The 26,939-nt window shown below is 36.6% G+C and overlaps 1 protein-coding gene across 2 annotated transcripts in view; it reads left to right on the top strand.

Moving 5' to 3' along the window:
- Window positions 1-12,119: 12,119 nt before the first annotated feature.
- The window catches only part of FHIT (fragile histidine triad diadenosine triphosphatase), a 613,983-nt gene continuing 599,163 nt past the window's right edge, over window positions 12,120-26,939 (top strand). Inside the window, exon 1 of one of the 2 annotated variants that reach the window (XM_037385512.1) lies at window positions 12,120-12,193. The gene's annotated coding sequence lies outside the window, so the exon portion shown is untranslated. The remainder of the gene's footprint in view (window positions 12,194-26,939) is intronic. The other variant, XM_037385513.1, reaches the window with a different exon arrangement.

Raw genomic sequence — 26,939 nt, 5'->3', positions numbered from 1 at the left:
CATTTCTTCGCTGCATGTCTCTTCACATCTCTGGAAAGTGGGATGGCTTGTTGTTATACAAAGAGGGGAGAACCTGATGCAGGTGAATTCTTACAAATCATCCCTTGCAGACCCCTACTGTATCATACTGAATATTAAATACAAAGCAGATACTATAAATGTTGTGCAGCAAAAACGTACTGTGCATCATGTTTGTTGTATGTTTGTTTGTAAGTGGAATATTTCACTGTAGTAACAGTTCTTTGTTATTTGATACTATCCATGTTTGAAAACAGAAACAGTATTGGCTTCAAACTTCAAACCCTCGTTGCAGCTGCGTTGTTATGTCCAGCTCATTACAAGAGATACTACATGCAACATGCTTCCTATTGTGCAAGATTATGAAAATCTCCTTTCTGCATGAAATTCTTCAGGCTTTTCTAAGTGACCAATATGGGTGACCACATTGGATATTTCAGAGAAAAGTGATTTTCTCAAGTGAGTTGCAATATATACTATAAAAGGCTTCTATATATTCTAGACAGAAAACAAATCTAAACCACTTAAACCTGATCAGAAAAATTAGGTTTTTATCATTCAGACTCTAGTGATATCTTTTTCACTGGCTTGTTTTTCTGAAGATGGGGTACAAATATTTAAATTTACTCTAAATCTTAGAATTTTTCATCAGATTCTGTTCAACTTACTAAAGTTTGTCCTGCACTGCTTAAGTTGATGTCAGTGTAGAGCTCAGTTATGATTTTTCTATATATTTTTCTTTATATTTAGTATTTTCTACAACCTTTGAATATTCACCCCAATTAATATGACAATGATAGCTGCTCTGAGTTTTGACACAATAAACAGCACGTTACAGGCTTATACTGCTATTTTGGTAAATATGTCTGTGATAAGCATATTATTTGGAAAGGAGACAGTGGTGAAACATAACTGGTATTTGTTTATTTAAAACTTCTTGAGGTGGACATTTTGCCGATAATTAGTTTTTTTATTTTCTGTAGAGCAATTTTTTCAATTGATTTAAATTGGGGCCCTAATGAATGCCATTATTCCCTGGGCATGACACTCAGTCAAAGGCCATACTAAAGTCAAATATTGACAACGATTTAAAATTATATATAAAACAACCACCTCACTATTGCCTAGGGATTCACACTGCAAAAGCAAAAATCCAGAATAGCTAGTATTTTCTAACCTATCATTCTAATCTTGGTCTTGTGTACTTACACATGGGGAGGTAGTACACAGGTAGTAGGTGTAAAGAACCTTGTCATAAAAACCAGTAATGATCATTCCAATCTAATTTTAAATGATCTTAATTTTAAAATAGATATTTCTGTATCTTAGGATTCTTCAGGTATAATCCTTCATAGCATTCAATGGAATGCCTGCATTTTTTGTAATTTTTTGTAATAGGGAAAATACCTGCACAGGGATAGGCCTTATATCTTATGCTAAATATATTAAGATTCAAATGACATCTTATGGAGAAGAGACTGAAACCAAGAGCCATTTATTAAACATCACGTAAAAAATTTAGAGCAGCCAGGGCTAGATTCTGCTCCCTGTGGAGGTAGATCATCATAAAGTGTAGAAGTGAGAAAATAAGCATTAGGAAAAAACATGGGGCCTTTCTTTTTCAGCACAATAAATTGGTTATCATTTCTCCTCAGTGCCCAAGCATGGGGCTGCACTCATTTGAACATTAGCTTCAAGATGGAATAGTCTTCTACTGACTTTTTATGTATCCTATTATCCATATCCCATTCTCATGCTACTCAGTGTATTGTTATGGTGTTAACAGATCAAACTGCAAGCTACTTCTCTTTCAAGCAAAGAGTAGCTACCTGTGCATTTTAAAAACTGAGTAAGGAATGAGTGAGGACTTGAGAGTCCTTCCCCATCTTACAGGAATCATAAAATATATCAGCTAGCATAAGCCTTTTTGCCTACTCACACTACCTGAGTGGAATGCCAATCTAGGTTAAAATTCTGCCTATAGCTTTTAGCCATTCTCCTCTACCAAAATAAAAGAAATGTTTTCTTCCACCACTTATTTAGGCAAGCATACTACATTCCATTTAAAAGTTCCCATGTGGCCTAACATTTGTGAGACTGGAATTTATCTGAATGTTTTTGTTGCCATTCTGTTGGCAATCAGTCGAGGCTTGCTGTCTTGCCAACTAAAGGATCTTAATGGTACTGTTTCTTGAGTAGCACCATTTTTCTCTCTAATCCTCTACTTGCTTCTCATGTTAATTTTGCTTTGCTTAGAGGTTTCTTGTGATAGCTGTGCAGTTTTGCTTTGTACTCTAATCTTTCTGCCAAAAAGTATGAAAGAAAAACAACAATTTAAAGACCTGTGAATTTCTCTACTGAGTCATTGTATTCTAGAAGACGAGTGATTTCATAATGGATCCAGTTAGGAGGCTTATAAAGGACTGAACCTAAACCCCCAATACCTTCGTCTTCCTCTTGAATTTAGCAACACAGCTTTTGATTAATTTATACAGTGTGTATTTTTATAAGGTTAGTCTCAGATGATTCAGTTTGCTTCTGGACAATTGCTGGAGAGCACAGAGAAGAAAGCCACAGAGTAATGATGAAGGCAAAAGCAGAGTGGCAGCCTATGGCTAATTACTGTAAATCATCAATAAAATCACATACCTTTAGATTCTCCCTCTCTACAACCAGCAGTAAAGGCACGTTTGCTCATATCGCAGTTTGAAGTGCTTTCCCCAAAGGAGGGATGTTCAGGGAAATAATGTGACAAGACTGCTGAAACTGCGGCATTGAGTACTGCAGATTTTTGTCATTTATTGCACAAGGCCATGCTTCTTCTGCTACTGCCTTCCTGCTTGCAGACTACATGCCCAGATTAATGCCAGACATAAGAACCATATGCTACCAGAGAAAACTGGTCATACTCTTACGTTAATCAGGGACCACCTATTCAAAACTCCATAGGTTTCTTACTGAAAGAAATATAAGACAGGATCTTACATGCTTTGTTAAAACACCCAAGTATTAGCAAGAAGTCATATTACCAAAACTATCATTAACGCTAAGGTATTATGCATATAATTAAAACAAACCAAAATCTCAGCAAACAAAAGCATACTGATATCAGAGCAACCAGTCAACAAATGAGGGTCAGGCTGTAGTTCAACTATCCAGTTAATTAATGCTTAAAGTAATAATTTACCTCTTCTGAACAGTTGAGAAAACTGACTGGTTATAGATGCCAAATAAAGAATTTACCAAATGAGTCTTATCTGTGATTTATACTGGTTAAAAAATGGCACCAAATCCAAGTTTCTTAACGTTCAAATCATAATTCTAAAACCAGGTGTAAAGCTTCCTCTGGTAGAATTCAGCTTATACTAAAATCTGAAATTGTACTGCGTATCTGTACTGTGGTAATTCTGTTGTGGAGGCTTACCCTCCCCTCACAGAAGTGATACTGTGATACAGATTATAAGAACAGCTTGGTTGATGGGAAGGTGAGTACTACTGCTCCCAGTTTGGCCTTGCCTTTTCTGATATAGACAGCATGATGTGTGACCAGGGAGAGACTGTGATACTCTGTGGACTCCTTCGTCCCCACCAGCAGCCCCACAGAAGCAACTGCCCTTGCAACCGTTCAGAGAACTGTCGAGAAACAGTAGTTTGATGACTCCCGTTTACCAAAAATTACAGTAATAATATCAGTTCCTTAAGACATCAAAGGTCAGGATATGCTGTAATAAAAATGAGTATGAGACAGTATTTTACTATTGTTTAAAACTCGTTACAGTTTTTTTCTAGCATCTTTCCTCTGTTGACTGCATATGTGCTCACAGAGGTATGTGCATATACCGTTTAGGAAACCTACAGTCACTTTCAACACCTTACAAAAAGAAATCACCAGAGAAATCAAATAAAGAAGAAATCTAAAAATATTGGAATATCCCTTACCTACTAAAATTGCAGCATAAAGAGGAAAACACGAAACGTTTAAGCTATCAGGGGTGTGAAAACTCTTCAGCTTTCTCAGTTTTCTGTGGTTTGGTCAAGTAAGATTGGAACTGCATTTAAATAGCTGCTGGCACAGCTGTTTTCACCACTGAACGTTTTTCATAAGCACCTAGAATTGTCAAAAGATGAGTTATGTGTTTGTTGATACTTTATCATACTGTTCTCAAGGTAAATTTTCTTCAGATAATTTATGGATTCAAAGGAAAAGTTCTAAGTTGGGCCAGCAGAACTTGATTAAAAACAATAACTGATTTAAGTCAGTTTTATGTGATTTAGAAAAAAGGTCCTTAAATGACATTGTGTCACTGACACATGGAAATTTTATAAAAATTACTCACTGCAAGTGAATCCACAGCTATAAGTAGTTCTTCAGCATTTGTGCAATAGCTAATTTAAAATACATTTGAGTAAACCTATGACTGTTTTTGTTAATTCCAGTGACATACTTAAATTTAGAGCATTTTCCTACATAAAATGGAGCTCTAAATCCACTTATCTTATGGAATCTTCAGGAGGAAAAGATAATTTGAAGTTTATCAAGGTGCAACCACTTCACGTAAGAAATTTAAAATTTTGTCTAAGTTCTTTAAATCTGTATGAACCATATTCCTCACACAGAGCTTGTGTGTGAAGACTAGAGCTAGTTTGCAAAAGAACAAAGATTATAAGAATGCTTACCTATGCTGCTTTAAGTGCTGTTAGTATCCCACAACTTTTCTGCCTTTTGTTTCTTCCTTCCTAGTAAAGCAAAACACTTTATGAGTAATATACTTGGTACATTTTAGAACATTTTCTAATTTCTTTTGATATGTGATGTCATGGCATGTGCCAAAACAAAAGTAATTTCCCCTTGATTTTGAAAAAAGTACTCTACTTTGATGTATGCCCTTGATAGCATCACAGTATGAATACTCTTTGCATTAATATTCCCATCCATTGTTTAACAACTTTTGAAGATAACATATGTGCTGCTCAACCTTTACTTCTGTGTTTAATTATTGTAATATGTGTTTTAGTTGCTGTGGTTCCTCACAAAATTGCCTAGCAGATTTTGAAGGTTAAATGAGTTTTCTGTAATACATGAGACCTTCCTTGCTTTCTTTTTTTGTGATAAAGATTCAGTTCTTTTTATATTAAAATTATTTTGCTTAATTTTTTGTTGCTCCTTTAGTTAAACAGGCATCATAGACCATCTTTTTTTCAAGCATTGCAGAAAGAATTACAATGAAACCCAAAACAAACTGAAAATCTTTATTGTTTTCAGAAAGCAGTAATGAACTGTGATGGTAAGAGTAAGGTGAATGCTGAAGTCCTTATGTACAAACCAGTTTCTTTTTCTTCCTTTTACTCTGATATTCTATGAATTGTCTCCTGACAGTCTCTGAGGTTATTCATCACATGGCATCTTTGGAATAGCCCCTCTGTCCACTCAGGCAAGCAGCATTCTGAGAAACCATTATGCTCACAGTATATATACCTCATATACCTGTGATTTAGCTCACTCAGTGTGTCCTTTCCCAGTAGGTTATGATTGCAACATAGGCCAAGTCATACCATTAGTAAGGTCATTTAATAACCTAAACAATTCACAGGCTTTCCCATAAACTAGTGCATCAGTACTACTGATGCCAAACAACTGGAGTTGTTTAGCCTGGAGAGGAGGAGGCTTAGTGGGGACTTTATTGCTCTCTACAGCCACCGGAAAGAAGGTTGTAGACAGGTGGCTGTAGGTGTCTTCTCCCAGGTAACAAGTGATAGAACAAGAGGAAACAGCTTCAAGTTGCATCAGCGGAGGTTTAGACTGGATATTAAGAAAAAATTTTTCACTGAAAGGGTGGTCAAGCACTGGAACAGGCTGCCCAGGGAGGTGGTGGAATCATCATCCCTATAGGTGTTTAAAAAAACACATAGACATAGGGCTTAGGGACATGGTTTAGTGATGGACTTGGCAGTCCTGGTTAAAGGTTGGATTTGATGGTCTTTCCAACCTAAATGATTCTATGACTATACTAGCTTTTTTTTTTTTTTTTTTTTTTTCTTTTTTCCATTTTACTATCATTCTTGGAGTTATGAAACAGTAGCCTTCTGAGATGTACTTTCTTCTCAAAACTGACAGCTGATATGTGTGGGCTCTTCTTTTTGCATATCACATATTCTTACAGTATCATATTCATGCAGTCCAGATCTTTTCAGGAAGGAGTAGATGACAATGACATAAACTGTGAGGAAAACTAAGCAAATCTTTTACAGCTATAGGCCAGAGTTCTAAATCAGTAACTCTCATATTTTACAGAATAGATAATTTTTTTCCTCTTTGGTTACCTGCTTTAAATATAAGTTCCATAATAAACATATAGAGTAAGTAAAGAGAGGAGGCATAAAGCTTATGCAACCAGTTTTTCCCTTCATTTATGTCCATGGGAGTGATTTTAGCCACATCATCAATCTATGTTTTCAGGCTAGAGACATTTGCTAAGTGACAAAACCTGGGGTTAGAAAGGTCCTGTATGTTCTCAAGGCTGTACAAAATGAATTTTTAAGAAGAAAATTCTGTCTTCCTGAATGGCATACAAGCTGCTTTACTTAGTGCAGAGGTTGGGGAGGGTGCAAATTTGCATGAAGTTCAGTATCTTTATAGATTTATTTGCTACATGTTCAGCATATTAACTCAAACCAGTACAACAGTATATTTCAGGTTTTTTACGTGAAGAAACTTGCTCCCAAGATTTTATACTTGTTTCTTGCAATTCTCTCATTTGACCTGGCTAAGAAATTTAGGCAAGAATTTGAAATAATTAAGCACAGAATGGAAGAAGCTGAAGAAAGCTAAAGAAAACGTGAGTCTGGATATAGCTCTTAACACTTCGTGTCTCTTGTGTAAACTGAGTATCTTCAGTTGCTAGAAATATTTGTGCAAAAAACACATTAAGGAGCTTCATTGCTCCTTAGTTTCCACAAAATCAGTATATCTGAAAGAGAAGTTTCCCAGTACCAGACTGGTCTTTGCTCATTCAAAGTACATTATTAACCATCTGAAGAATTACCTAATTTATTTAGTCTGTACTGATTAACTTCATTCTTGATGGAGACAGCTGCTATTGCATGTGATGACAAATGAGACTCCCTGCTATGCTGCAAAGTTTTCTGACTAAATTGGCTGGTTTCCTACTAGTCTCAATGGCCACAGAGAGCAAGAAACAAATAGATGAAAGAAAGACTCCTAATGAGTTAGAAAAATATTAACAGTTCTCATTTTTTTCCTTCTTCTTTACCAGTTAGTTGAGGGTTTGTAATGTAGGGGTTACTTTGTGGTTTGGGTGGGTGGGGGGTTGTTTGTTGGGTTTGTTTTTTTTTTTTCTGTTCCTACAATCTGAATTCAAGTTATCACAGCACGTCAATTTGAAAATCAGTGTTTATATTTTATTTATTGTATTGTATGCTATGACATATGTCTATGAACCTACATCAATTAACCAGTTTCTTGTTCAAGATATGAGTGTTGTTTGGATTATCCTTTGAAATTTTATTCGTGGCATGCTGTAATTACACCTTGAACATATATTTTGTGAGGTTTCCCGTTGAACTGAGAAACTGTGCATTGCATTCACAAAAACCAGTTTGTTGTGCTCACTGTATTAAGCATGCTGTGAGAGCTTGTCCCTTGCACTCAAAATGTAAATTGGACATAGCTAATTGCATCTACTGCTGGTATTTATGTTCAGTGAGTGCAGATTTCTGGTGGGAAATATGCCTACGCTTCTCCTCATGCTTAGATATAACTGAGTCCTTCAGATATGCGTTCTTATTGGCAGGGTTAGACTTCATTGTCAGTGCTTCTTATGAGAAACAAAAACACTTTGTACTTGTTGATATAAACCTGCAAATGCCTTTCTGTGTTGGATGTAGAATAATTCTCATTACTTTCTGTGCAAAACCCATTTCCCAAAATCTTAAATGATGAAACTCCACCCTTAAAGTAAAACTAACATTACACTGTTTGTAGACTCTTTCAGTCAAGAGAGAGGTACAATACGTAACGTAAAGAGAGGCTGCAGTTCTGTGGTCAGCAGCTGCAGCTGCTGAGGTACTGAAGAAAAAAGTTCATAAAAGGATGTGGTGATCTTATTGAAAATACAGAATCATTTGTGGATGCCTTGTGGGTGCAGTCAGGGGAAATGCACAGGGTGTAAACTCAGCAGACATCTGGTGATAACAAGCTACCAGAGAGGAATTAATGACTGGCTTCACAGAAGGGGCTGTTTTGGTTAGATGCAGTATCGTTGTTACTCTGCCAAAAACATGAATACTGTTCCCAGTTTTGAGGAAAAGAGAAATGACTAACAGTGAGTTAGAAGAAACGGCCAATTGGTCTTAAAGAAGTAGTTGTTGAGTTGACCAGTGGATAATACATTGTGGCTTGAAGAAAATACTTGGTGAGAGCAAACCTGCAGCACAGAAAGAAGTAGCCATGAAAACGGAACTGTATTAATGCCTAAGACCTAGCCTCCTTAAAATAGTGGTAATCCAGAACAGTATATTCTCTGGATTCCATCAAAATAAAATGGAAAGATAGCTTTAGGATTTCATACTAAAAAAAAGAAAACAATGAAAACTTACAAAAGTCCTATGATACTTTGTTACTTTTCTGATGGCTATACACTATGGTCTCTTCTTACAGATGTTTGAGGATTGTGGATGTCATTTCACATAGAAAGAAGAAATAGACACAGACTTTAAATCTCAGAACCCAGCAGAAACAGACTGTAAGAAAAATCACCTTGTTATATGAAGGACAACAAAGCTGCAAGATTTCGATTTACTAATACCATTGTTACTTCCATAGAACTACTGTGTTCCTACTTCTGGGATACACAAGAAACATAAAGGCAAAAGGCAGAACTTTGTTTGAAAATACACGCTATGTAACATCACAGCTCTACGACTTGTAATTTAAGATAAAAACGGTTTCATAATGGAAACCACAGAATTCACTGAAAAATAAACTTTAATTCCCATGCATCACAGAGCCAGACAGTCTCTTACATATCACTTTGCAAGAAAACCAGTTTCTGTAAGGACTTAATATACTGAAACTGTGAGATTGGCAGAGACAAGCTATTAAGGGCTCATGTTTCTGCTAAGGATTAGAGGGAGAAAAAATATTGTTTCTGTATAAGTATAAAGCAGCTCAGTATAAAGGAACAAAGTGAACTGTCCCATTGAACAAGTAAGAAGTAGTGAGCTAAAAGAACGTTTCCCTGGGATCTCTACTCAGCTTTTCTTCAATAAGAGATTTCATGCTCAGTTGAATGTAAGAAGCAGATTATCTAGAAACACACTTCAGTTTTACTTATGCATTGCATTTGTTTTTCTTTGTTAATAGCAGAACATTAAATCTATTTTTGGTAAGCATAGGCTTCTGCCATAGCAGTAGCCCACCTCTTCATGTGCTTTTTACATATTTTAGCAGTTGCAAGTATTTATGTAACACACAATCTCTGGTTACAGACAGAGATTGCAGCTTTAGAAATGGAGAATTATGACTGGAGCTATTCAAAGAGATTAGGATTTGTGGTTTGTTTTCAACACTGTTGAATAACATTCAGGGTGGGTTTTTTTGTTTTGTTGGTTTTAAAACTTTCTGACATTTAAACAGATTTTCTGATGTGCTGCTTTACTGAAGTCTGCGTTCTTTTCAGCATACACTTCAGTATAGTTTTTTGTTTTCACAGTGTGACAACAGTAGTCTTGAGTTTTTATCTTTGTTTTCAGACCTCAAAAGGGAGTGTTTTTTTAATACTATTTTAAAATACCAAATAAACAATGGACAGTACACAATAAAAGGATAAATGAGCATCTTTTCATCAGGATGTGATGAGCACTGAGTCTTACACAGTACCCTTTGACTTGAATGGAGTTACATCTGCAAACGGCAGTTAAACTCTACATAGAAGCCTGACGGTCTTTCCTTTTACTACTGTTATAATCTCCTTAAAAATTAATGGCAGTAAAACATGACATGATGGGAAAAGTAAGATCCTTAGAGGGTAGGATGACCAGAAAAGTCAAATAACTTAAAGGCCACAAAGTGATACAGATTAGGTTTTGAAGTGAAGAGACAGACTTCACTGTCTTCATGGTCCTTAATGACAGAAGTGAGTTAATCTGGGGAAACAGTTGCTGCTACTTGCCTGCTATACTATTATATATCCACTCAGGTCAGTGAGATCAATGATACATGAGGAAAAATACCAAATCAGTGCAAGGTAATAAAATCAATCCACAACTGTGATGTTATTAAAAACACTAGGAATTAATGAAAGTACAAAGTAATCTTCCGACAGTCAAGATTTACTACAAAGAAATTAGCATTCACAATGACCTGGTAATTTGAGGGAAAGGTCTGTCTGCCATCCAGGGTGTAACTGCAGAAGATAATAATTAAGAAATACACACATGACCATGTGTTGGCAAAATCCTTCACTTGTACTAGGTAAGTGAATGGTATACACTATGTTTGCTTTCGTAAACAAAATGAGTGCTCAGTATGTTTCTCAGGACTGACTGGATATAGGAAGAGCAGCCAGTACTGGATTATGAATTGCATAATCCTAGAAGACAGGTGTATGCACTGTAAAAGGGACATATCTAGTGTAGCTTTGCACACAACTGACACAAGGAAGCTGTCACTGTGCAGTGTCACAAAGGGCTGGCAAAATGTGTAACAGCAGGGGGAATTAATGCTGTCACTTCAGCACAGAGTGATTCTTGGGATTAGGCATGGGACTTTGATGTATGCAAGTACAGATACCAAGGCATTATCCATGGCAGTAGCATCAAAAGGCAATAATGGCTCTCTGTTGGCATTAAATAATAATAACACTTGATACCACATTCATGGGTTGGTGACAACAGTGTCTTCAATGAGCGTACCTGATAAGCTATGATATTTGCAGTATTGGTCATTATTTGTGGCAGTGTTCATTAATACAGCAATAAGAGGAGTGCCTTGCATTAATTCTCAGGGGTACTGGCTCCAGCAAATACATCAAACCTGTCTTCCATTTGTTATACTCATTTCCTTTAGAATATAAAATAAAGTTCAAGGTTTGGGCTTGAGCCCAGCATATCTGATTCCCTGAAGCACTGGAATAACAGTGATGTTCAGCAACTTTATTCCTCTGCATTGGATATACATAAAAGCAGTTATGTAAGAGAGCTTTGTTAGATACCAGACTGAAAATGAACTCTCCTACAAACTGAAGCTCCACTAGAAACCTGGCTTTCTACTGTAAGACCTTGCCTTCACTAATAAAAGCTCAGTCCATGTAAACTAAAGCAAGATACCAACCACAATGTTTCCCTTTAGGAAAGGGATGGGGGAAATAAATATTTAATGGTTGAAGCTCTTCACAGTGCTAGATGAACTCTTCTGGAAGGTGCCCGCAGCTGCACAAGGCGATGTGTGAGTGATACTGAACTGAGGTGCTCCAGTATTCACGGCTTGGGCCAGGGGGTTCAACAGGGATGTTACCACTGATTGAAATGAGGAAAGGAGGGATAAAGTCACACTATTGTTATGTAGAAACCAACAACTGAAGCCACATGAGAGGAAAGGTAAAACTGATGGTAGGGCCGCAACTCTGCACCCTGTGTGAGCCATGAAGATACATAGGCAACAGCGTAAGCACGGGACACATACCATGACACTACTTCCCCACTTCTAACCGCGTGATCTACTGGTAATACTGAGTCAAGGGGGCGCATCCACACAAATCTGCGGGACTTTCCTCTACCGGCTCGCTTTACCCACAGCTGAACCCAGGCACAGCAAAGGCAGGCTCCTCAACTCACCAGCTGTAACCTGTAACCTAAGGCTAGCTGAGGGGCGGCCACCGCAGCAAAACAGCCTCTCTCCTCACGATGAGGGAGCGACTCTCCGCCCCTGCTAGGGCCGCGCGCGACAGGCGGGAACACCCCTCTGCCAGCGGCGCGTGGGAGACGCGGGAACATCACCACGCCCGCGCGCACACGTGCCGCCCCGGCGGCCACTACTGCCGGGCTGGCCCCGCCTACCGGCTGGCCCCGCCTGCCGGCCCGCCCCCTGGCTGCTGCAGGCCGGCGCGCAGCGCGCCCCGCTCGGCCGGCGCCACGCATGCGCCTTAGGAGAGGGAGTGTAAGTTTCCATTTTGTGTTCTTGTTGTCCTCCTCCCTCCCGGTTGCTGCGCCGCTGAGTGTGCCAGCAGGGAGGGGAGCGCGGGCGGGGGGGGAGCGCTGCGCCCCCCGCCTCAACACCGCCTGCTGCGCGCTCCCTGAGGTGGCTGCCGACGGCGCCGCGCTCTGCTCCCTGGGCGGCCGCTGCACCGGGGCTGGGGCTGGCTCGGCGGCCCTTTCTTCTCCCCTTTCCTCCCGGCTGGATATTGAAAAAGCATCTCGCACTGGTTTAAGTGTTTATTCGCTGGAGCGCTTGGCCATCTCCGCTCGCTCGGGGCTGGCGCTTGGCGCTGCGCGGACGGCGCGGACATGGCGCGGCCGGTGGCTGCGCGCACGCCCGGCTTCGCCGTCCGCGTGGTCCGGGGCGGGGGGGGGGAACCCGCCTTCTGGGCAGAAATGTAGCGGGTTAAAGCAAATTCCTGCATTTTCGTGCTCCAGCAAAACCAAAATAGTTGTAATAGCTTGCCTGTGTTAGGATCACGCTGACTGTGGCCAATCACTTAAAATCATTTTAGGTGCTTTACGCGCTTTGTTCAAGTGATCGATTCGGTGCTCCTACCGCCAGTTCGTAAAGGAATTTTGCTGCACCTGGGCAGACTGGGTGACAACATGATACACCTAGTAAAGGGAGTTGCGTTTTTGTGAGGATAGCGTGTGTCCAACGAACAGATTAATTTTGCAGATTCATCATAAGTCAGTTAGGAAATGAGAAAAATCAAGATGGAGAACTTAAAAAAAAATATCTCTTAATTCTAGGCAAGAACTGAAAATAATGTGAGCTCAGGAATGTTCAGCTGAAAGTTGCTTTTGAGATGAAGAGCAGCTGATGCTTAAATTATTTTTGTGGGGTGTAATGTAATTACAAATCTTAAATGGTAACATTCCTAAAGAGGAAAATAGAAAGTTCAGTTCAAAGAATAACTGCACACAAAATGTCATCTGCAAGCAGTTTTCTGAGTAATTAATTTTCAAATGTTGAATGCAGTTGATTCAAATAAGATGTTCTAGAGCATGTGCTAAGATCCTGGCTACTTAATTGTAAATTTAATAACTGAAATGCCTAATGGAAAAATGGCAGTAAATACTTTGCATTTTTCCTTAGGGCAAGATGTCTTTTATCTCCAATAAATAGTAGGCCCCCTGATTTCATAACCTGCTTTCATATTTCCTCTCAAATACATTTTTAGATATTCTGAGTAGTTTTAAATCTTTGAATGACAGATGAGTACCGTTCTTATCTTTAAAAGTTACATTCTGTGTGCTGAAAAGAAATTCTGTGCACACACAGAGGTTTTTTTCCCTGTGAATGCTGGGCATAGTGTGCTGGTAAAAGTTGAATTTAGTTCACTTGTCAATTTTGCCACTTATTATGAAACTTTTAGTTGTATATTTTCTGGTTTGTTTATTCCCCCCCCCCCCTTGTATCTTTTCTGGCTTGTTTATTTTTTTCCCCCTTTCCCCTTGTAGGAAGTTTGGGCAGAAGTCTTGTTAGTTTCATTCGGTTTGAGCTGTTACATTTCCAAGTATAGCAGTTCTGATGCAAGTTCTAATTAAATCTCTTCAAAACATGCTGTTTATAATTATGCTAATTTAATTGATATTATAGTCTTGAGAAAACTTAGAAGAATTAAGGCAGCAATATGTGAAAACTGTGGTGCCTACTTGTTTTCATTTACTTATTTATTAAACCTTTTTTTTTTAGTTGTATCAATTTTTCAGATGTTTGTGTTCAGCTTGTAATTTTGTTACCTTTGTTATGGCTTATGGCTCATTCTCTGAGTGCAATGGAAACAGAGTGTTAAACTAAGGGTGTAGCAAGAGTCAAATATTTTAGACATGCTTTGAGTTGTATGTTTGCAGTTTCTATTGACTTCACTAGTGACAAAATTGATTTACATGTTGAGAAAATTGGAGGATATAGAGAGGATATTGGAAATGATGGCTTGGGTCAACTCATATTCATTGTCTCGCATATTACAGCTGTGTACGTACTGTATAGAATTACCATTTTTGTGGTTACAGTGTGTAATCCTCTCATTTTGTCAAGTCAGAGGAATCCTTTTATGAATTTGTAGTAAATAGAATTATTCAGTTTAGTACATGTCAAAGTCATTCTTTCTTCAGTGTATGCAGCTTTGTTTGTCAATTATGTTTATTTATATAATTCTATTTATTTATCATTCCTTTTCTGCAAAAGTAAAAATATTGCCATGTCTCAACCTTGTCAGTGGGTTTGTGCCTAGAATGTTATTAATGTTTATATAAACAGTTTCAGACAAATTGGTAACGTTTACTACAGAGGCCTCAATGTTACGTCTATTAAATCTGCAAGATAACTGTTATGTTCTATAGATCAAACTCTTATATTAGCATGATTCTGAAATGTAATTGATTATTTCCAAATAATTTTGTGTTATGTAGGCAATGTTTTATTTACTGCATTAAGATTAATTGTTTTTAAGTGGAATTTAGGTTGACCAGTATCATACCTATTATCTCCTTTTTAAAAAATAATAGCTTAAATGTCTTATTTGCCTTACTATAGATTTTTTGCACTCATATTTAAATTATTCTGACAGGGCTACATGGTTTTGTTGCTTTGTTATTTCCATAAGTTCTAAAGGAAAGGTGAATGCTTTAAAGAAGGTCTTAATAAATTATGTTCATTCTTCTTGTCTTTCTTACTATACCAGTAATTGATCAAATAAAACTGTCAGATTTATTTGGCAGAATGTGTTCTTTCTGCAGCCTTGTAGTTTATAAGTCATGTTTTCTGAATGCAATGGTAAAGTTTCTATGTAACTGGATTTAAAAAAAAACAACAAAACCAAACCAACAAAAAAACCCCAAACCCAGGCCTAACTCAATCTGGGTTTGGTGTATTTGGTGATAAAATTCCTGCTGGGTTCCTTTGGGTGGTTGAGTCTCCATGAGGGAAATATGATTATCCTTAAAGCCGCTACAGGGTAATTCTGAATATCTGTCATAAATACTCAGTGTCTGAATTTGAAGCCTTTGATTTCTGAGTGTAAGTTTTTATAGCAAAGTAGTTACCTCTTTATAGAATAGTGTCCACACAAAGTAGAGATAAAATAGGGTTGTATGAGAGGCAGCTTCATAATATTCAGCATTTAGAAAGCTTTACTAATTAAAATAAAATCTTCATTAGTTGAACTTGATTCCCATGCTTTTTTTGGTTGTCTCTGTAAGCTGGGTCTAGTCCTGTTTATGATTAACCCATCACTTTTTATGTTGATGCAGTCTTATTGGTGAGTATCCAATTAACATTTGCCTGTTCTCTCAAAAGCCAGTGAGTGACTCAGCTGCTGGAAGAGCTTCTGCAGAAGTCCTTAATTAAGACTGATTCTCCCTTCCCTTCCTTAAATTTCAAGACAAGTATGTTAATTGTATTCCTACAAGGAACAGATTGGAGAGTTGTTAGAAAGAGCACTCCTCTACAAGTGCTTGTGAGAAAGAATTCCCTACTGTAAAAGGACCCTAAGTGGAGGTTCAACAAAATGTCATCCCTCAGGGAGATGTATCAGAGTGGGAGAGCTGAGGTTACCTTCAGAGAGGAGAAGGTATGCAGATAGGTCCCCGCAGATGGTTGTGGTAAGAGCGAAGAAAAGGCTGGTTTTGAGTGTGCTGGACTTTGCTATTTTAATATTTTAAATACCACTCCACCCCCAAAAGCAGAAATCATGAACATAAATCTTATAGCTAGACAGCACAATGTATTGAAGGTCTATTTTCTGTTTTTCTTGTTTCCTCTGTCTTCAGGTGAAGTACAGGAGACAAACATTGCAAACTTCATGATTATTTTAATGGATAATCAGTTTTACTTATGATGATCTTTTGCTGCTATTGTGATATTCCACCAGTCTGGATATCATTCTGTGGAATTTCACAGATTGGGACAGTAATCAGATGATTCATTAGCTACATTTTAATAGAATTATTATTTATACTGAGCCAGAGAATTTATTTTGATCGGCAAATGGAACTTGAAGGAATCATCTGTAAACCTTAGTTTGGTTAAAATTTAGCTTGAGGTAGTGTTGAAGAGGTTTTTGATGAGCATGGCGATCATTCAAATATAGGAAAGCTGGCATTCTCAAGGCACATCTTACAGTAATCGGGTTGTTATAATTATGAACAGTATGTTGCTGACATTTCTAAGGAAATGCTTTGTTGACCAGACTCCTTTTTACTGCAGTAGTTAAGAATTTCTTTTTCCTCCTGTCTTGTTTCTTATGTATAGAGTGGTGTCACAGACCAAGTGGAGTTAAAAAAAAAGGCAAGTTTTCATAATGAATAGACAAAACAGCTAACACCATTTTTAAACTTAATTTTCCATTGTTGATGCTTTATCCTTGTTATAGTCATCTGCTGATACTGGACCTTTCCACTTCTACTTGCTTTCTCAGATCTTGTGAGTTTACTTCAGTTTGCTTCTGCCAGTTGTTCTGTTTAAGTTACCAGATTTCAGCTTCCTTGGAGCAGGAGACAGGCCAGACAGTGTTCCCATGTACATTTCAAGTGAAATGTTCTCCTTGCAAATATTTGTAATGAAGACCAAGGAGTAGAGAATGTGTATTTTAAAATACTTAAGGTAAAAGTAAATTAGAGCACTGACTTCTGAAAAAGAAAAGGAAGAGCTTGGTAGAAGGAATAGCTGTATAAATAGCGGTGTATGTCTGTTGGCCCTGGTGTCATCCTTCTGGCAGGAATCCCTAGACTACAGTTTATTCTTGCTTTATATGTACACAGCACAGAAATGGTGATTGTGTTATAAAGATTCAGAATACTGACTTGTCTTCATGTAAGTGAAAGCCGTTGAACACTAATTCATTTGGCAGTATTGTCTTCTGTATAAGAGTCACCAGTACCTTGGATCTTAGAAAAACTGCACAGAAAAACACAGTCCTGTCACATACATCCCCCCCAACAACAACAAAACCAAAAGGAAACATGTAGAAATCACTGAAAACTTAAAATAATTATAATTATCAACATGCAACTCCATAGCAGAGTCAAGCATTGTTATTTGCTGAAAACCAAATAGATTATCATGGCCAGAAGCCCCTGGTAATTTTTGCTTTCTGTTTCTTCTTGGAAGGAACTTGGAAAAGTCAGGTCAGGCGTATTTTAATGGTCAACAGTGAATAGATAGGCAAAATACAGAGTTTGGATGGATCATACAAAGCAAGGTAGTGATTTAATGAATCCAAGATTGGTCGTTGATAGGTAATACCTGGTTTTCCTATGTTAAAAAAAACAGGTATGCTGCATACTGTATTTCCTTTGGGGATAAAGAGATTGTTTTGTGCCATGAGAAATAAGACTATCCTTGGATGGTAGAGAGGTTTGGGTAATTCTAAATCTGATTCTTCAAAAACAAACCTTCATTCTCAAACATTTGAAATTGCGGTAGAAATTTTCAAAATTATATAGTGCTTCTAAAGGCCTACTTTTTTGGGAAGTGGTGTGGTTATTCTAGTAGTAAACTTGAAAAATGATAAATAGGCCTTGTTAAAAGCTATTTTTAAATTTGTGGGCAACACTAAAGAAAATGTTCTAATTGTGAGATGTAAATACATTTTTTTATTTTAACAAGAATGTATGCTTTTCCTCTCATTAGTTTTCACTGCAATACGGAATATTCCCAGAATAGCTCATAGATTTGCAGTGTAACGCAACCAGCTCGGCAACTACACTTACCAGCTTCACATTTTTAGATAATCCAGTGTACAGATGTTCTGTATTGGCCTGTTACTTGATCAAAATAATGTTGTGGCTTAGTGCTTGAATAGTCAAAAAAATTATGTTAAATCTGAGCATAAATGGTTTTTAACATTAGCATTTGCACAGATGTAACAAGGTCTTTAGTTGCTAAAAATCTAATGTTTTGGTAGGTATTGGCCTTGGGAGGTATTCTGTTTTTTAGAAGCCATTGCAAATAACTTGTTGGAATAGTTTATATGTGTCTAATTTGTTTTCAAAATTGTTTCTGAATTTTTAAAGAATAAGGCTTTAAACTGGCATAGTGCTGACATTTGGCACTAAGCATGCATATTATTTGTCCTGTTCAAGGTTATTATGCAAATACTGAAAATTAAGTACCTTCTAAACTGTTTTGCTGGATTTGTGTGCAAGTCTTAACTGAGAACTAAGAGATAATGAAGGCATGTTTGAAAGTGCTAGGTAACATACAAGGCTCAAATTTGCATTTGGCTTGTATTAAGACTGGGAATCAGTGTTCTGTTAGTAAGAATGATGTAACGATTCCCTGAACTGATAGGAAATCGAGTATTTTTTTGATTTGGAAATGGCTCTTAAAAGGCATTTATGCGTTATTAATTTTCTAAATGGTCACTAAGATGAAGTGGTGCTGCATTTTATGTTGTCTTCTGTTGTCAATATTTTGGGGGTTGATGCTGTACCTGATTCTTACCATCTTCTTGATATTCCACTTTCAAAAAACCCCCACCATCATTATTTTTATATACTTTACCCATGATCTTTGGCATCTCAATTAATCAAAACCAGTAGCTTCATTACATGCTTATTTAATATACAGTAGCAGATCAACCAACCTGACAGTCTTTAGATCCGTATGTGAAAGGACTTTGAAATTACACTTGCAGGGAAATGTATGTCTCCTTTTTATTTCTTGTGCTGGGACATCTGATGATTCCAGGCTTTCAGTCTCTTCTTGAGTGCATGTTGTGTTATTAAATATTTAAGAATTATATAGTTGTGATGAATACTTTTTCAGACTAGCAGAATTTTATTCATTGCAGAGAAGTTTTCAGGTCAAATTTGACTTTAAAACATTCAGTTTTAGAAGATGGGGGATGGACAGAAGGAAGCTTGCCTAAATCTAAGGTTTATAAATCTCTTAAGTCATATTTCTTATTAGGCAGATGTTTTGCTGAGGAAAATGTGCAGTCGTGTTTAAAATATGATTAGTTTCTTGTATCTATGGAAAAAACAAAATACAGACAAGAAAATCTTGAATGAAGAGCTAAAAGTTTACACAATATTTCAGTAGATAATTTTACAACCCTGGACTTCAGCCTCCATTGCTATGCAAGCTTTTGTAGAAGCTGTATTTAAAGACATCATGAAACTGCAGCGATGCTATTGTTTTGTGAGATGCTGATTGTCAAACTGTTGTGCCTGTTTGTGTGCTGCTGCATGCAGATTATCAACGAATGGTTTTGGTTCCTTTATCATTACAGATGTAATGATAGATGTAAAGATACACTAGATAGCGTAACAGTAGTCATTGGCCTGTCAAAACCTCTATTATTTATGTAATAGGTATTATTAATGTCTATATTATTTTATAAGACATTATGAATTTGTTTATCTTAACTTGTCCTACTAAGCACTGAATTGGAAAAGGAAAAGTATTCTTGGCAGTTGCACTGTAGCAATTAAACTGGTCAGAGTGGGATGGTAAGGAGTTACTGGTCTGTAACTTTGTAACAAAAATCAGGATTATTTTTTGCAGTTACCTAAGAGGTTACTAGGTGCAGGATTTAAAACAGGAAAGATTTAGTGGTAGTTGGATATTCATGCAGTACAGTGCAAAGAATCTTAATGTGTTTTTTATTTTGAAATCAGGATACAATTTGAAGTACTGTAATGCTAGACAAAGTAGTGCATTTTAGTATACATACTTTTATGAGTAGTCAAATGAAAAGGGCTTTCTTAGCAAAACAAGTATTTTTAAAGTGTTTGTGTGCCTAAAGATGTAGACAGGTGCTTGAAAATTTGAAAATAAAATATCAAAGTAGAAAGAGGCATCATTCTGTGTTTGACAGCTGTTTTTAATGTATTTTTCTACTGTAATGTTGGTTTTTGAGGTAGACTTAGCATGTATGTGAGCGTTCTTTGTTGGTACATTGAAAATAGGAATATAAAGGCAGCATTAGAAAAGATAAAATCATCCGATGTTATTCCTTGAATGTTTTCTGTTTATTCCAAGATCTAAATCTTAACTAGTTCTCAGTTTTGTGTGTTGAGACTGTATGATGCAACTACCAAAAATATTTTCCAGTGTTGTAAGAAACCACCTATTGTAGAGCTGTTAATTCACTAATATTTTTGTACTATACTATCTTTTGAAAACATATAATGGAAACTGAGATACCTTGGGGCTGATGGTGATTAGATGGTCCTCTAAGCATCAGAGGATGAAGTCACATATTAATCGTTCAAATGGTAAGGCTGTGACTGCTGTTGCCAGATCAAATGTATTGCTGCTCTATGGTACTAGCATCTAGAAGGATATAGCCATACAGGCAGCTGAAGTGATAGTGAGTTTTGAAGCTGCGCTAGCATGGATTGAGCCCATGCAGAAACCACTGCAGAAATGTTCAAAGTCAAGGGTGGGAAGAGTAGCTTGGTAACGGGAGTGAGCTACATCTGCACTTGTAAGGCTAGCTTCTTGCTATGTAGATGCAAGAAATACTGAGCTAGTGCTTTAGTGTGGATATAGCAGTTTGTCTAGAGATACAGGGGTCTTTCTAGAGATACTTGTGTAATCATTTAAGTGAGAAATGATTAAAAAAACCCCTAGATTCTAAACTGCTTGCTAACAGCATAAGTACTACTGTTTTGTTTGTTTGTTTGTTTGTTTGTTTTAGGACAGATAAACCACTACAAAAAGGAGTTACTAACAGAAGCTTTAATTTATTTATTTATTTATTTATTTTGTTTTTAGTATCATAACCAGCTCAAGGAATTCCAGGTCAAACAACTCCATCTCAGCTGCTGTTTTCCTTTCCCATGTGTAATGCATTTGTTATACTGGTACAGCTGTTTCTTGGATCATGTGGTGAGTCAGACCAGTGGAGACATCTGAGCAAATTGACTATACAAAAATGGGTTGTTTTCAACCTTGACAAACTTGAAAAGTTTGTTGCTCCAATTCATTCTACAGCTTACAGACAGTTGCTCGCACAAGCTTATGCAAGGTCTGGCGAGAGAAGTGGGAGTTGCTTAAGGTGGAAGAATTGCTAGCCTTAACACCCAGAAAATTGTGTTTGGAAATGTGGTATAACTGAGTGCCTCATCCTCTGAACCAGATTTACACTGGAGTAGTATGAACAAAATGCTGCTTTATTTGTGCATTGCTACAACTGAGATGAAAAGCAACAATTTCTAAACAACTTGTTTGCACTAGCCATATCTTTGCAAATACTTCCATAAATTCAACAGGTTCATTTAAACCATTTTGATTATAATCAAAAGTTGACTAGATACCTCTTCTATTATTGGATTTCTGTGTTGAAAGGTGGCTACTGCTTCTTAGCTTTTAATGACAGTGGGATGCTTACAGTCAATTTTAGAGATAAGCTGAATGCAGTAATTTCTTTGCAGATACTATTTACAGACTTCCAGCTATATGGGCACTGCATCAAAAGTGGATCTATTGAATATTAGCGTCAAACATGGGTATGGCCGTATTGTAATGGATCAGTAGCTGAGTTGCATTACTGTGTACACAAGTACTGACATAGAAATATACATTAAAATGTATCTATTGACATAAAAATATTGTACAGAAGTTCAACAAAAAAAAATATATTAGTGTGTATTCTGAACAGGTCATAGAAGTTCTGCATTGTAAATTTAACTAATCAAATAAAGCATGGATAGATTGTTGGCCTACACTGTGAGCGGATCAACAGAGTTTTTCTTGGATATGGTTTCTGAATAATTTTCCCCTATATACCTTTAGCAGCCAGCACAGTATATTTATTGAATTAAAATAAAATAAAAAAAAAATTAAAAAACCCACTACCTTAAAGCCTACAGCTTGAAATACCTGTCACTATAAAGATTTAGTGTTCATAGGAGAAACGTCTTACGTTAAAATTTGCCTGACAGTTTAGGAGACTTTATTAGAAGTTAGAGTGGATGTCAACAGTGAAGTCTTGTCTCTGCACCCCTCTGTTTAAGGTAGATGTTGCTGCTTAACAGATGTTGCTGTTAGTGTTCTTTCCTATTGAAAACAATGAAACGTGTAGTTGTCCATTTTGATTTTTAGGGATGTTAGAAAAGATCTTGAAAGGTGTAATTGAAAAAAATAGAAGAGCAGTTTTAACTAATAATCAGACAAGGGTGGGGTTTCTTCAGTCTAATTTTTTTCTAAATTTGTTTAAAAAAGTCTTGAAGAAAAAAGCGGGTTTTGACTAATCTTCTCCTGAAAGTGCAGTTCAACAGAGTATTGCATCTCTTTACATCTTTTTATAGAAAAATTATTTCTTCTTTAATGAGGTGAGTGATTGAAGTAATTTTTTTTTTTCCACTAGTCTCTGATGAACATCCTATAGATTGGAGCTTTCCTAGCTGGAAACTGTAGTAGTTAGTGGTAGATGTAGGCTTCCTTCTTCTACCCCAAACAAAACAAAACAAAACTGGATTTTACCTTACAGCAGAACGGTAATTTCCATTTCAGGTAAATAAATTTTAATGCAATTACATGGTCATAAGTTACTTCAATACTTATTTACAAATTTTTCAGCTCCTTTTAGATTACTTTCAGTGTCTGGAAATCAGACCTTATTCAATTTTCAATTTCTCCAGTGTTCATTTCCAAGGGCTAGGTCCTGTATGACTGTTTGCAAGGTCAGAATGCTTTACATTGTCAGACTCTGTAAGTGTCTGTACACAGTGATCAGCTCCCTCCACAAACTCCCTGATAAGCTGAATAAGTTAAACCCCCTTATTGGGAAAAGATGAGGACCTCAGATAGCTGTAGCAAAAGAGAAGCTCTAGGATAGAATCCACTGTGAGCAAAGGAGAGAGAAAAAGACCAAAATAGTCTGGCAGAAGAGGAATGTGATTGTTGCCATAATAAAAAAGGATTGGCTGGCCTACAACAAGTTCAGATAATGAATCAGTGACACAGAAATGGTGGATTGCTGTTCTGGAAAACTGTCCTGTTCGTGATCCCACCTTAACATGTTAGCTCTCAGCAATGCTTGTTTTTAAATGGTTTACAAACTCTTCTGTTGCTTATTGTCTCAGAGGCTATGTCAAATGTTGATATTTGTTCTTAATGATCTGAGTGTGGATCAGGTGACCACCTAAAATTCTGTCTTTAGAAACACATTTGGCTCACCTTGCTGCTTCTAGAGATTACAAGGGTAGTGGTGGTTTTACAAGGAAACAACCAATATACAAAGTTCATTTGTGAGCCATGCATAGTTAGAAATATGTAGTTAACAGCATTTACTTCGTACTTCCTTTCTGGCTGTTCTGATATATAAGTGGTTTGTTAAACTGAACCTTGTAAATGCTAAGAATTTAAGCTTTAAAACCAACTAGGCTAGAAGTAATTTCAACTACAGCTGTTAGATTGAAGCACATTATTTGACAAAGCTATGTTGTCCTGTTGCATCTCTTAAATAGAGTTTAGTCTTGAGTAAATACTAAATTAATAAGGATATCTGTTCTACTCACTGTTCTTTTCTCAAAAGTACCAAAGCCAAACTAGAGCATTTTAAAAGTGTCTTTGTTTAGTTTGTTATATTTTACTGTCATGCTATGTTTTCCAGCTTGGGCAGAATCCTGTTGTCACTGTCAGTGTGGAAGGTCTAATCTGATAGAGGTTGCACATTCTGAATTTAAACAGGGCTTTCAGCTCTCTGTTAATTCTTCTCATTTCATCAGACATAAGTAATACAACTATTTACAGTAAGCTGTTTTGGAGCTTGCATAAAGTATAAGGTTTCTTTCTTTATTTTTCCAAGTATTTCAAGCGATGGTCAGCTTTGATGGCTGATAAATTGTTTACAACTCTTCTTGTAACATCTGTCCTTCCAGAAAAGAAAGTATTGTCAGCTAGTTTCAACTAAGGCTAATTTGTGTATAGTTCTGAGAACTCCTCTTCTTTGTAGCTAGAGATTTTTACAAGTCAGCACTGCTTGTCAGATTATTTAGGCTGCAAATCTTGATATTTTTTTTTTCTCCCCTCATTATCTCTGAAAATCTAAGATAATCAACATAACTGAGAAGCTTTAAATAGCCTACTGTATGCTGGGTGATCAAGGAGGCAAAGGCAACTACTGGGCACTCCTAGAAAACCCAATTTTTAAAATGTTTGTGTAACTTTAATTGCTTTTTTCTTTTAGGTGTCAGCTCTTCTGTGTAACTGACAGAAACTTGCATAACTGGCAGAAGGGGCTTTTCTCTCTAGAGCTGAATTGTACAGCTTTAGCAGTAAAAGTAGAATTTCAGAGGAAATTCTCTTGAACCTAGGACTTCTAGGGTTGTTGGCTATTTAAAAAAATATTTGAAATGCTTTTGTTTTGGTAAAATGTTGTCTTTTTTTTTTCCTTAAGTAGTTTTGTCATCTTTGTTTCGCTACATGGCAACTGAGACAGACTAACATTGTGCAAATCTGATTAAAATTATCTGTGCTGTTTCAAAGGTCAGGCACACACAGTGAATTTGCTTTCAAATTACTTTGTTTATTCTGTGTACGTATGCATCTTGAGCTCTACAAAGGTCAGGAGAGGAGATTCATTTTGGAATTTAAAGAAGTTAGGTTTTTACTGCTGGTAGCCCTTGTTAGTTTCATTTGAACTAATGAAAGTTGTTTTCCTTTGTTGTTTTTTTTGATGTCAGTTTTGTTTCTGTAGTGGATCTCATTTGTAACTGAGGTCCATTTAAAAAACCAAACAACAGTATTAGTAATGCATGTTATTTTTTCATATTTTATGGGATCTTAAAAATTAAGTACTGTTTGCACAATTAAACAGTAGCCTTATTTGGGTTTTGATTTCTTGGCTTGTTTAATTCATGTGGCAGACTAATATTTTCCTAGCTAGAATAGTGTATTTAAGAGGTACACAATATTTAACTGTGTCTTGTCACAAATGGTTTAATAGGGGTGGTGGTGCAATCCCTTAGAATTTCTCACAGTCCTGCTTATTAATGTTCAGGTTGAATAATATAATCACAAAAGGATTCATGTGTGTCAGTGAAGCATAACTAGTTGCAGTTTTCCATCACAGAACCAATGAAAATTAGTAATAAAGTGGGCGTCTATTAAATAAGAAAGAAACTGCTTCTGTAAGGTGCCTAATTTTTGTCCTAAAAATGGCTGTTATGTAAGTCCCCTTACATTGTACTTCTGTCTGTTAGACATACTGGTAGAAATATTTTTGTTGACTTTTTAAATGGTAACTCATACCAATAAAGAGATTTTCTAAACAATAATAATGACAATTTTTCACTTGAACAGAAGTGCCTTTTCAAAAGTTTACATTCCCTTGGAAAGTCTTGAGTTGTTTAACCAAATCAGATTTTTCTGTGAAAAGTATTCTGACATTCTTTCTTTTCTGACTTTAGGAGATTAAATCTGAATGAGACAGAACATGTTTATTGAAAGAACATAATACCAAAACATAACAAAACTCTATGTTTTAGTGCACATTTTATGCAAAGGATGGACATATTTTGCAGCTATATGAAAGGTTAAAAAATTGTTCTGAGTCTCTTTTTATGGGTAAAAGAATATAAATCTCATCTAGGAAGCTGCGGCTCTTTCAGTAGTAAGTAATAGATGTCTTTCTAAGTAGAGCACTAATCTTCCTTGCCAAAGATTAATTTAGTATATATTTAATCTGCAGTTGCTTTGGTTCGTGTGCATGTAACCAAGCCTGGATATTAGTAGCAACAGATTGGTCTCACAGATTTCTTTTTAGTTTAAAAAATTGCTGTAGTAAATTGGGTATTTGGCCAGGCTGGTTGACTCTAATTTCATATGGCAGACAGTGGACTGCTGGGTCCATGTACTTTGAAAGACGCAGAAAGGATGGTGAGGCCTAGACTAGTAGTGTGTTTGCTTGTGGGCATTTTGCCAAGGTGCTGCTACTGCTTTGAGGCTCTTCTTTTCTTGCCTACTTCTTACTAATTGGTATAATTTGTAAGCTTCCCTCCACTGATTCATTATTGTTGGTAGCAGGAACTGTCTTTTCTGTTTAAATAAGTGTATTCAGTGAGAGAGATTTTTGTGTCAGCTTTTCCTCAGTTTTGCTGTTTCAATCCTAGTCCATTAAATAGCTCTAGTATTTTATACCTATATGTATCCTTCCCAGTGCTGCAACTGAAACAGTAGCTATTAGGCCTTGACAGTGTGATTTAACAAAACAAAAAAATTGGGTACTTAAGAGTATTTTAAGTATAAATTAAAATGTAAGTGTTTTTGTAACATAAACCATACAGAACTATTGAACATGTTTGAGTTACTTGGAACAATTTCTATTAAATAAAATTTTATCCTGTTTTTCACTTTCCCAGATATCAGGAAAAAAATTGCCTTCAGTATTGTGACATTAACGTTTTTCGTGTCATGTAAATTCTGCTGTGTGGCTTGCTTTTGAAAGGCTTGATTAGCTGGGATAAAAATCTCAATATGATATATGCTATAATGGCTCATCTCCAAGTGGTGAGTTTGAGTATCAAAATTAAAGACCAAGCATCAGTATCTAATTGTAGACCTATGTTAGTTCAGCTGAAAAGGGAGGAATAGAAAGGGGGAAAAGGTAGAGTGAGACAATACTGTTCTTTAGAGGAAGATTAGTAATGCTTACATTTGAGAGGGATATATAAAGCCTGATATTGCACATAATCAGAATTAGAGATGGATTATTATCCACAGGATCTGGCTTATATAAGTACTT

The sequence above is a fragment of the Falco rusticolus genome, chromosome 4 (assembly GCF_015220075.1).
Source record: "Falco rusticolus isolate bFalRus1 chromosome 4, bFalRus1.pri, whole genome shotgun sequence".
Classification (NCBI taxonomy): Eukaryota; Metazoa; Chordata; class Aves; order Falconiformes; family Falconidae; genus Falco; species Falco rusticolus.
Note: the sequence above shows the minus strand (reverse complement) of the source record. Positions and strands in the feature narration are given on the sequence as shown.